General features: G+C 43.1%; 1 non-coding gene across 1 annotated transcript; it reads left to right on the top strand.

Annotated features, from left to right (window-relative positions):
- Positions 1-9,885: 9,885 nt before the first annotated feature.
- LOC136547717 (small nucleolar RNA R71) lies at positions 9,886-9,992 on the top strand. Its single transcript, XR_010781680.1, has one exon. It is a non-coding gene; the product is annotated as a small nucleolar RNA R71 (small nucleolar RNA).
- The last annotated feature ends 1,761 nt before the right edge of the window (positions 9,993-11,753 follow it).

Here is an 11,753-nt window from a genome sequence, read left to right on the forward strand (position 1 = left end):
CGGACGAGGAATCCATGAAGAGAAGAAAAATGGCAAGGCCCCCCTGAGGTGAATAGGGGCCGATTGGCATTGGTGCTTCCGTTCAGCCCCGAAGGTGGTAGATGGTGCTGTCGAACATGTCTGAGGACGATGAGCCGGTGACACCTCCTCCCCCGAGCACCCCTAGGGACTATACCTGGCATGCCACTATCGATGAAATATGGTTGGTAGTCTACCGAGGGGTATGCCTACGGTAGTAGATGAATCGGCGGAGGTGCGCGTGATCAGAACCGAATGGTGACACAGAACGCAGAGACAATGATTTAGATAGGTTTAGGACATCAGCTTGATGTAACACCCTATGTCTTGTATCTTTGGTGGATTGTATATTGATATGAGGTGAAAACAATGGGGTCCCTACCCACCTTATATAGCTCGAGGGGTACGGTTACAAGTCGGTTGAATCTAATCTTGATTGGTTACACGATAGGAGTTACATAGATCACATAATCTAGCATATCTGAATAGATTATCCTTGATCACCAAGGATCTTCATGTAGCCTTGTGAGGCACGTCGACCTATGCCATGCTCCAACTGGCGTAGTATCTTGGGCTGGGCCTTCCCCGGTGGCTAGGCTCATGTGCAGCCCTATGGGTATCTGGGGTTATTGTTGGCATTTCTTAGCGCAATCACAAGGTGAGGAGGTTTTAAGTCCATCACCTACAACGGCACCAGAAATGCATGTTGGCATTTATTAGCGCAATCACTAATTGAGGAGGTTTTAAGCCCATCACCGGCAATGATGCCAGAAATGCCTGTTGGTATTTCTTGACACCATTACTAAGATTGAGTTAATCTTAGCAACGCCACCAAGAAACACCAACTATGATAGTTCTTAATGATTACAGAAAATATCCACAAGCGCATGGATCTATCGTTGTAGCATTTCACTCGGAAGTATTCAAGGTATCGTTATTTATGTTTTTCCAAAGGAGGGCAAGGTATGCAGAGTCTAACATGAGCATGATCAAGATTACATACTTGCATAAGTAAACTGATAGTTCATGACAGGGGTAAAATGGTATATCAAGGATAGTGGACACACATCTGGGCTAACCTCAAGGATAAAAGGAAAACAAGGAATAAAATAATATTCCTATGTGGAGCTAGCATGATCTAATATAGCCGTGCAAAGAACAATTAATGATCATACAAGTTATATGATTAGAGTTAGAGCTAAGTTTAAGATGGACAGGGAGATCTCCGAGCACTGGTCTGCTAGCAAGCGCGAGAGAATTTAAGACTCCTACACAATACCCGAACGTGGGAGATTACATGGGATGGACAGGGCTGTCACCACCTGCCGCCTACCCCTCAACCATGGGATACCATCATATTCAAAGGTTCACGTGCCCCCGAGCACCACGCCCGTGTATAAGGAAACTACCTATATCCCCCTGGGACTCCAACACTACGGATTGACAAGCAAGAATATAGGCAACCCTGAAGGAACGACGAACCACCACCACAATCCTAGTTCTACTTCTACTCATACAATTCATATGAATCATTAAGCATAAAGTTTGACATGTTAAGATCATAACACACAAACTATATGCTAGTTCATATATCATGATTATTACATGAAAACTATACTCTAGTTCAAATGCACTACTATATATATGATATGAGAGCATGAATATGGAAGAACTCCTCATAGTATTATTCATACCAAAGTTGCTCTTCTACCAAGGAGACAAGCTCTCCAAGTAGCTTTGCTAGCTCCAAATACTACTAAGAACTAAAGCTAAAAGAGTACAAGAGTAGGGTAGTGTCGATGTTTTACCACCGGCAACCCGTCACGGGGTACCCGGGATGGTGACTTGTTCGAAGGGGTATCGGCGTTTGTAGGAACTCGATGGTAAACGCAGGGAGACAATGATTTATACTGGTTCAGCACGTCGAAAAGTCACGGCGCCCTACGTCCAGTCTGGTGTGGATAGTATATTGCGCCCTACGCTATTTGTTGTGTTGCGAGGTATGTTGTGGTTGTGAGTTCTGTCGGTTATGTGTAGGTGCCGATCTAGGGACCCCTGCCTCCTTTATATAGTCTAGGAGAGGCAGGAGTCCTAGTCGGTTACAAAGTAGAGATCCTAGTAGGATTACGTGTAACTAGTTCTAGTAGGATTACATGTAGGGAATCCTAGTTGGACTAGGTCTTCTTCTCTCCTCTCCGTGGGAAACCCCATGGGTCCCGCATCGACAAGCCCCCGAGCATCTCATGGATGAGCTTTGGAAGCCTTCTTGTTCTTCTTGGCCTTCGTTGAGTTGTTGTAAATCCGTTCTAGGTTCTTCTGAAGTGAAACCTTGAGATGGTCTTCTTTTGGTTGGTTCATCATGACTGATGTGCACTTTTTTTCTAAAAAAGTGCACTCAGTGAGTGTAGCTCCTGAGCCTCTTGCTTGTTGGAACAAGAAGCCAGAGGGTCCCTTTAGTCTTCTTGGTTGCTCCGAGTTCTTTTTCTGTGGGTGCAATTTTTTGTAAAAATTGCACTCACTGAGTGTAGCCCCCGAGCCTCTTACTTTTGCTTGCAAAAGTTGGAGGGTCCAGATTCTTGTCTTCAAAAATTTCTGGGGTTATGTATCCTGTAGCCCCCGAGCCTTCTTCGAGTACTTTTCTTTAGAATAGAAATTGGATGAAGGGTCTTGATGTGTTGTCGTTGTTGTAGTCTTGAGTACTTGTATTCTTGGTCTTTCGTCCTTGAATCTGAGCCCCCGGGCGTAGTTGAAGCAAATGTCGAGCCCCCGAGCTTAGTGTTTGACTAAGCCGTGATGCTCTTCCGAGTTGTTTTTTATTCATCCAGGTTGTTTCTAGACTTCTCTGGTTCTTGATGTACCTCTTCTAGGTTGTTTGCACTTCGTCCAGGTTCTTTCTCAACTTGTATGTACCTCATCCGGGTTGTTTTCTGATCAATCCAAGTTCTTTTTTGTCTTGATTTCTGTTCCCAACTTCTCTGGGTTGTTTTTCTTCAATCCGGTTTTTTTTCTAATTGTCTTGATTTCTGCCCTAGCTCGTCTGGGTTGTTTTCCTTCAATCCGGGTTCTTTCTGATCTTGTCTTGGTTCTTACCGCACCTTGTCGGGGTTCTTTTTTGATCAATCCAGGTTCTTTCTGAGCTTGTCTTGGTTCTTTCCATACCTCATCGGCGTTCTTTTTTGATCAAACCAGGTTGTTTCTGGACTTGTCTGAGTAAAATAGCTCTCAAGAGCATGTTTTTCCCAATCTCATGGTATAGATGTAGCTCCCCTGCATGTTAAACATAAAAATATATTGTAAATGACATTCCGGATATGAAGTTGGGAGCATGTCCCATATTTGAATAATCAATCAGGGGCAGGCCCCGACATTATGAAATGCATATAAACTTTTTGCGTCTTGCTCTTGCTAGGCCATGCAAATTCCTCAGGTAGTGTCCTGTTACGTTTAAGCACTTGAATCTCTGGCGTATGGTTCAGAGGTTCATGACGTGACCATGTGAGCCTGGCACTCGGTTCGTGACCGTCCATGTGAGTAGACAAGCTTCACAGATTAAGGCGTGTTCTACCTAAGGAATTTGGCGACCGTTAAGAAAGACTTAGAGCACTATGTTTGCTCGCATGATGATTTGACTTTAGAGCACTATGTTTGCTCGCATGATGATTTTTATGTCTTCCCAGAGACATATATGAATAATATCTAAAAAAATGAGACATGACTTAGCTTAGTTCGTGGCCGCGTTGTTGATCGCCGCAGCCAAGTAGTCGATTACCACAACCGGGTTGTCGTTCACCGCAGCCAGGTAGTCGGTCGGCGTGGCCAAGTAGTCGAATGTGCAGCCAAGTAGTCGAATGTGCAGCCGAGTAGTTGGCATAGCATCCGAGTAGTTGTTCATTGTTACGTCGAGCGTAGGCGGAGTCGGTAGGTTGTTGTAGTGGTAGCCGGAATCCATCGTCGTCGTGGACTACTCGGAGAGTGTTGCGCTATTACCGGGTTGTTGTAGTGGCCTGCTTGCTTCCCGTCGGATGGCTTGCTTCTTGGCCAGCTTGGCCTTGCTTGCTTCTTCTCACGTGTGTTTTGCTTGATTGGTCATGACAAAGTCCCATGCTTGTCTTGATACGCCTTCTTTCATGGAGCTGAACTCGACAGTAGGTGCATGCCAGTCACAAAACTTTGTATGCCTTAATCCATATACGCATATATGCAAGACAAAGCTTCTTCATATATCTTGATCCCATGGCTTGCTTGTTCATAGATGCATATATATACACATATATGTCGTGGTCTTTTTTTCTCAATTGTTGGCCGTGTGTTTTTCCTTCTTGGTCAGGCCCAGCAGCCGAGTTGATCTATATTGTTCTTGCAGAGGTTTCCGTATCTGAGTTGATCTTGGCTTGTTGCGTTCGTGCGGCTTAGGTACTCCTGGTTCATGTGGGTGATCTTTGGAACTCATCATCGAGTGCTCAGAAGCCGTCGTCGAGTGCTCGGAAATCATCATAGTTGATGAAGTCATAGAGCTGTTGTTGTTCACTGTGGCAGAGTAATTTTGTCCGAGTAGTTGAAAGTAGCTAGACTTGGTGGCTTGGATGGATCGTTGCTTGACCCGATTTGATGCTAGGTCTAGAGCACGCTGCATGTACTACCTTGTCCAGGTTGAAATCGATCATAAGCCAGAAGCTTAGTGGTCGGACTTGAGTATGACTCTGATATCAGTCAAACTTGGGAGAAGTCAGAGTCGAACTCGGTCAAGATGGATTCAACAGAGGAGAACGCTGCCGTGTCATTGCAGTCCGCCGAAGTACGATTGTCTGAGCTATTGTAGCCATGCTGATCTCGTGCTAATGTAAGGTTCCCGTATAATATACGAGTGGCGCTGTAGATGCGCTGTTATCATCTCAAGTAAAATTCTGCCAGATGGATCGGATCCGAGTAGATGGATATTCAGCCAGCCGTGTTGATCTTGAGTTGATATTGATGATATTGTCGACGAGTCGGCGATGAAGGATATGACCAGAATCTCCATGGTAAAACCAGAGTTGTTGCGGACATTGTCATTGGAGATGCATGTTGATCCCACTGAGTCCGAGAATATGGCATTGATATCGAGGTCCACCGAGCTCTCGAATCCAAAGCGCTGAGAACCCCTACCTGGCGTGTCAGCTGTCGATGTTTTACCACCGGCAACCCGTCATGGGGTACCTAGGACGATGATTTGTTCGGAGGGGTATCGGCGTTTGCAGGAACTCGATGGTAAACATAGGGAGACAATGATTTATACTGGTTCGGCACGTCGAAAAGTCACGATGCCCTATGTCTAGTCTGGTGTGGATAGTATATTGCGCCCTACACTATTTGTTGTGTTGCGAGGTATGTTGTGGTTGTGAGTTCTGTCGGTTATGTGTAAGTGCCGATCTAGGGACCCCTACCCTCCTTTATATAGTCCAGGAGAGGTGGGAGTCCTAGTCGGTTACAAAGTAGAGATCCTAGTAGGATTACATGTAACTAGTTCTAGTAGGATTATATGTAGGGAATCCTAGTTGGACTAGGTCTTCTTCTCTCTTCTCCGTGGGAAACCCCATGGGTCCCGCATCGACAGGTAGTGAGGTGTAGCTTCAAATGATGTGTGTTGAAGAATGAGCTCTACTCCTTATATAGTGAAGCTTGGTCGGTTTGGCCTCAAAAAATTAGGAAACTTCCATGAACCACCTATGCATGGCGGCATGCAACCGCCGGAGGAGCATAGGCCCAAGAGGCGGTGGTGGGGGTGCAGGCGCACCTAAGGTGCGGCCACACCCTGGCTAGCTCCGCTCGCCACCGCCTTGCTCCTGTGGGCTATTGGCTAGGCCTGGGCCCCTCCCACTGCAGTGCTCTACCCAGGTAAGTGGGCTTGTTCATGTATTTCCTTTGCACATTTTTGTATTATGCTTTCTGGATGGCGCCTTTTGCGTAGTTTTGTTTACTTTCCACGTGTATTCGAATGTGCGACCAACAAAACATGATTTCTCCAATACAAGTGGAACTTGGTCACTAGTATATGCACATGTGTCAAAAGTATGTTTATTTCTCTTTTTTTGGACTATAATTGGCGGTCGGATTTGGTTGTTAGTAACCGCCAACAAGTACCCCAAGCTTAACCTTTGCTCATCCCGAGAAAATAGCAAAGTACTTGGTTGTTGATCAGGAGATTCTACTATGCTGATACAATTCACAAGTGCCATACCTATAACAAAGCATTCTTCTGCAATTCAAATAAGTTGGCATTCTTATCCATCCTTTTCCTTGATCCCTGTGGGGCGTATAGCTTTTCCATGTTGTTGGGCGGTTGCAAGATAGAACAGTTATAATAGAATCACTAATCATTCATTCTTTGATTAACCATCTATCCAGAGGTTTTATGAATTTTGCAAAACAAAAGTAAGTTCCTCAAATGATTCTCTCGATCGCTCAATTGTGTATGAAACATCACCAAAGGCATTTGAAATTTTGCCTTCTTTTCATATCCTACCACTAAGGCTTTTGAGTGGAGTTTTGGGTAGGTATGAAAAGTGGGGCATACTTGCATCACATATTTTGCTAAGTCAAAGACCGGACCTCAAGGAGATGCAAGTCATGCACTTTGATCAAGACATGCAAGTGTGGAATTTTCATAATGTCCTAATTCTAAATATTTTTGCTACTCCTTGAATCATGACTCTCTCTCTTTTCGATGAATGCCTTTATTTGAATGTATGGGCCATCTTTATTTTCTTTTCTTTTCTTCATGCTCTTTGGCATGTATTATATTTTTTCTCTCATGCCTTTTGGCATGGACATGTTTCTTTTCTCTCTTCTTTTTTAGCATAGCCCATACTATTCTTTTTGGCACATGAAAATTTTTGAGAGAGAAACACATGATAAATGAATGGAGTAAATATTTTGGTGGACAAAAAAAGCATGTTTGTGCGTAACTCGCAGTGTAAGAGTCAGCAATTTATTTGGGGGCGTACGTGAGTCTTGACCATGGGTGCATGACGAGAATCTCAACAAGTGTCACAACAATTGGACAAAGCTCAATGCTTAAACAAGTAGCATATGACTAAGGTTTGAATTTGAATATCATATCATATGGCCTTGGTAGGTATTTGTAATCATTGAGGAACTTTGAATTTTAACATTTTTTAAAGTAAAATCTCTGGATGTCAAGTTTCTCTTAGAACAAAGTCATAGTAAATTCTATTTGTACCATATCATAACTCGCAACAACTTAGAAAAGGAGTATTCATTTGCAACCCACAAGTTTTCAAGTTTCAGGATGTGACATTTGTAGCCAATAAACTTAAATCTTGGGGAATACTAAGATATAACCTAGGCACCGATGAATTATAGACAGAGCAACTATTCATCATCTCAACATAGGAGAAACTAAACATTCCTTAAACACATATGAGAGTGGAATTCATATTTTTGGTATTTTTATTATTTTCTTATATTTTTGGTATTTTTTAATTTTTTTCAGATTTTTTATATGCTAATAAATAATAAATGCACAAAATAAAAATACGGGAATTGAAAGATACAAGGTAGCTCTACAGGGGTCCTCCCCCAAGCTAGCTCCAGGCCTATGGTCCGGGATGCTTGGTGTTGACTCTGAGGTAGGTTATTTATTATATATATTTATATAGGTTTATTCTTCCCATGTTTCTACTCAGTAGTTTTAGTTCAATGAAAAAACTATTGTGATCATGGTAGGCTAATCAACCTAAGCACCATGCTTAATTTGAAAAGCCTATGAAAGTATGATTGCGAAAGATCATACCTCAAACCAAAATGTACTTTGTATAAAATATGGAAGATAATTTTATTCTAGATATATGAAAGGTGAACTGATTGATTTTATTTTTAGCCTAATTTAAATCATAGTCTATAGTTTTATCATACACAAATTCTAAGCAATTTGTAAAGGATAACTGCCGATTTACCTTTGGCAAGGGCTCATCGTTTAAAGTCCAATGAGCAGGACTCTTCTCCTTTCACTTTTTGCTTGATGATGGGACATCCGTGCCCGAAGGAATAGGCGTGGATGATTGCATCTTCTTTGGTTTCCACACCATTTTGTAGGTTTTTGGTGGTGTGGTGGAGGACTTTGGAGCTTCTTGTTTTTGTTTCCACACCTTTTCCTTCTTTAGTGGTGTGGGAACAACCTTTGGAGTTTCTTCCTTTTTCTTTGGGTCATTCATCTTTTGCTCCAGCCTCTTTTAGTTTTCTTTATTTTTCTTAACAAGGTTGTGCACTAGTTGAGGCTATATCTCAACTTCCTTTATGCCTTGTGGGTTCGGCCCATACTTGATTCTTATCATGGAGCATTGCTCCTGCCTGGGCCGAAAGTCAAACTTTTCCTCTTTGTTGTTGATGTTGAAGAGAATTTCTCTAGCTCCAACATCAATTTGTGCTCCTATGGTGCTGAGGAATGGCCGCCCAAGGATGAGAGGCAATTCCTTCGTTGTTTCCATGTCCAGCACCACGAAGTCAACAGGGACAAAGTAACCCAGATTTTCACCGGAATATCTTCAGCAGTCCCTGCCAGGTAGCGGACTATGGAATCGACTAGCTAGAGCATCGTTGGTGTTGGTGCGAGGTGGGTGATGTTCAACTTATCAAAGACAACCTTGGGCATAACGCTTACGCTTGCCCCAAGGTCACACAAGGCATGATCAAACTGCTGGGTGCTAATTGAGCATGTGATAGTGGGGCACCCAGGGTCCTTCCTTTCAGGTAGACGGTTGAGCATAGCAGCGCTACACTCTTTCGTCAGCTTGACGACCTTCGTGGATGGCAATGGTTGTTTGTTGTTGATGATGTCATGCACTTTGCATAGGAAGGTACATGTAAGACGTCCATTATTGGGACGCTTAGATGGCTCTTCTCTATCATCTCAATAAAACGAGCAAATTGCTCATCCACATCCTGCTTCCTCTTTCTTGTGGGAAACGACAAGTAGCTTGTATAAGCAAAGTCTTGTGGTGCCATTTCCTCATCTTCTCCTTCATCTTTTTGTGTTTTTGTTGACGGTGAAGGTCTGTCCTCCTGCTTCCCTTGTGCTTTTCCTGTCTTATGGTTAGGGTTTGGTGGATCACAAGTGGACTTACCACCCCTCGTGGTCACCGCATTAACTTTTTCAAGGGAATTCTCGGGTTGCCCAGGGATCTTCCCTTCATTATTAACAGGAATAGCAGCAACAATTTGAGCTAATTTTGTTTCTATCATTTTGTTAAAGCTCAATTGATTTTGAACAGAGGAAGTTAAACCTTCTATTTTAAAGTTAATATTTTCTATCATTTTGTCATTATAAGTTAGCTTTTTAGTGAGATTTTCATTTATTTTAGCTTGACCTAGCACTAGGTCTTTCAAGGAAGGTTGATTCGAATTGTAATTTGAGTTGAAGTTTGAATTACCTCTTTGTGGTCGGGACTGATTGTTCCACCCGTTATTGTTATCTGGTTGGAACCCGTTATTTACGTATGACACATCTTCATGGGTCTCGGGGCAGTTGTTCCCCGAGTGTTCGACCTCACCATAGACTTTGTAAGTCATTTGCGATTCTGTGGCCTGACGGTGGCCTTCATAGCTTCTTTCTTAGCGGCACGTTCGTCCAACCTTTTCATAAGTAGATATATTTTTGCGATAAGCATATCCGTGTCCTTCACGGTATGCATGCCTTTTTGTTGTTTTTGTTCATCTCCCCAGCTCTGGTTTGCCACCATCTTCTCAATGAGTGCCGTAGCATTAGCGACCATGAGGGAAAGGAATGGCCCTCTAGCAGCGACATCTACGTGCCCCTTCGACATGGGCGTTAGCCCCTCATAGAAGTTCTAGAGCATGAGCTAGTCCTCCATTTTGTGGTGTGGGCAAGCCTGGATGTAATCCTAGAGCCTTTCCCATGCCTCAGGGATAGATTCAAGTGATGATTGTTGGAAGTTTGAAATTCCCCCCTCAGGCATTGGTTTTTCCCATGTACTGATAGCTTTGTTCTCTTTGTAGAACCCCTATTTCACCTTCCCCATGAGGGAGAAGGGAAATAGACAGAGCCTAATGCCAGCTTGTGCAACGTCTTTGATGATGATTGTGTCACATAGCTCCAGGAAGTGTTGCAAGTGTGCACTTGCATCCTTGCTTGGCAAACCATAGAGTTGGTTCGCCTGCACCATCGTAATGAGGCTAGTCCGGAGCTCAAAGTTTTCTGGTGCCCGTGTTGATAGCGGGCCCAACAGGCACGTTGGCAATAGCGGGAGTGGAGTAGTCATGGAGTGACTTGGCCATGATGGTAGTAGCAGATGGTACGGAGGTGACTGGTTCAACTACCAGTGAAGTAGCAGAAGAAGAAGCGATACGAGACTGGCCCCTCCTTTGGAGTGCCTTCGGATTATCATTGTAGTTGTTCGGTAGATCAAAACCACTCATACACTATCCAATTTTCATCCACAATAGGAATAAAACAAGTATAATTAGCATGCATAAACTATGGCTACCATTACATGCATGTGATCATTGTTCATGTTATGCTAGATTCTTTCAACCTTTGCCCACCCCGGCAACGACGCCAGCAATGCTTGTTGGCATTTCTTAGTGCAATCACCAAGTGAGGAGGTTTTAAGTCCATCACCGGCAATGGTGTTAGAAATGCCTGTTGGCATTTCTTAGCGCAATCACCAAGTGAGGAGGTTTTAAGCCCATCACCGGCAACGGCGCTAGAAATGCCTATTGGTATTTCTTAACACCATTACTAAGATTGATTTAATCTTACAAATGCCACCAAGAAACACTAACTATGATAGTTCTTAACGATTACAGAAAATATCCACAAGCGCATGGATCTATCATTATAGCATTTCACCCAGAAGTATTTAGGGTATCATTATTTATATTTTCCCAAAGGAGGGCAAGGTATGCAGTCTAGCATGAGCATGATCAAGATTACATACTTGCATAAGTAAACCGATAGTTCATGACAGGGGTAAGAACAGTATATCAAGGATAGTGGATACACATCTGGGCTAACCTCAAGGATAAAGGAAAACAAAGAATAAAAGAATATTCCTATGTGGAGCCGGCATGATCTAATATAGCCATGCAAATAACAGTTAATGATCATACAAGTTATATTATTAGAGTTAGAGCTAAGTTTAAGATGGATGGGAAGATCTCCGAGCACTGGGCTACCAGCAAGCGTGAGAGACTTTAAGACTCCTGCACAATACCCAAATGTGAGGGATTACAAGGGACGGACAGGGCTATCACCACCTGCCGTCTACCCCTCAACCGTGGGATACCGTCATATCCGAAGGTTCTCGAGCACCACGCCCGTGTACAAGCAAACTACCTATATCCCCCTAGGACTCCAACACTACGGATTAACAAGCAAGAATATAGGCAAGCCCAAAGGAACGATGAACCATCACCTCAACCCTAGTTTTACTTCTACTCATACAATTCATATGAATCATTAAGCATAAAGTTGGACATGTTAAGATCATAACACACAAACTATATACTAGTTCATATATCATGATTATTACATGAAAACTATACTCTAGTTCAAATGCACTACTATATAAATGATATGAGAGCATGAATATGGAAGAACTCTTCATAGTATTCATTCCAAAGTTGCTCTTCTTCCAAGGAGACAAGCTCTCCATGTAGCTTTGCTAGCTCCAAATACTACTAAGAACTAAAGCTAAAAGGGTACAAGAGTAGGGTAG

Source organism: Miscanthus floridulus, chromosome 3 (assembly GCF_019320115.1).
Source record: "Miscanthus floridulus cultivar M001 chromosome 3, ASM1932011v1, whole genome shotgun sequence".
Taxonomy (NCBI): Eukaryota; Viridiplantae; Streptophyta; class Magnoliopsida; order Poales; family Poaceae; genus Miscanthus; species Miscanthus floridulus.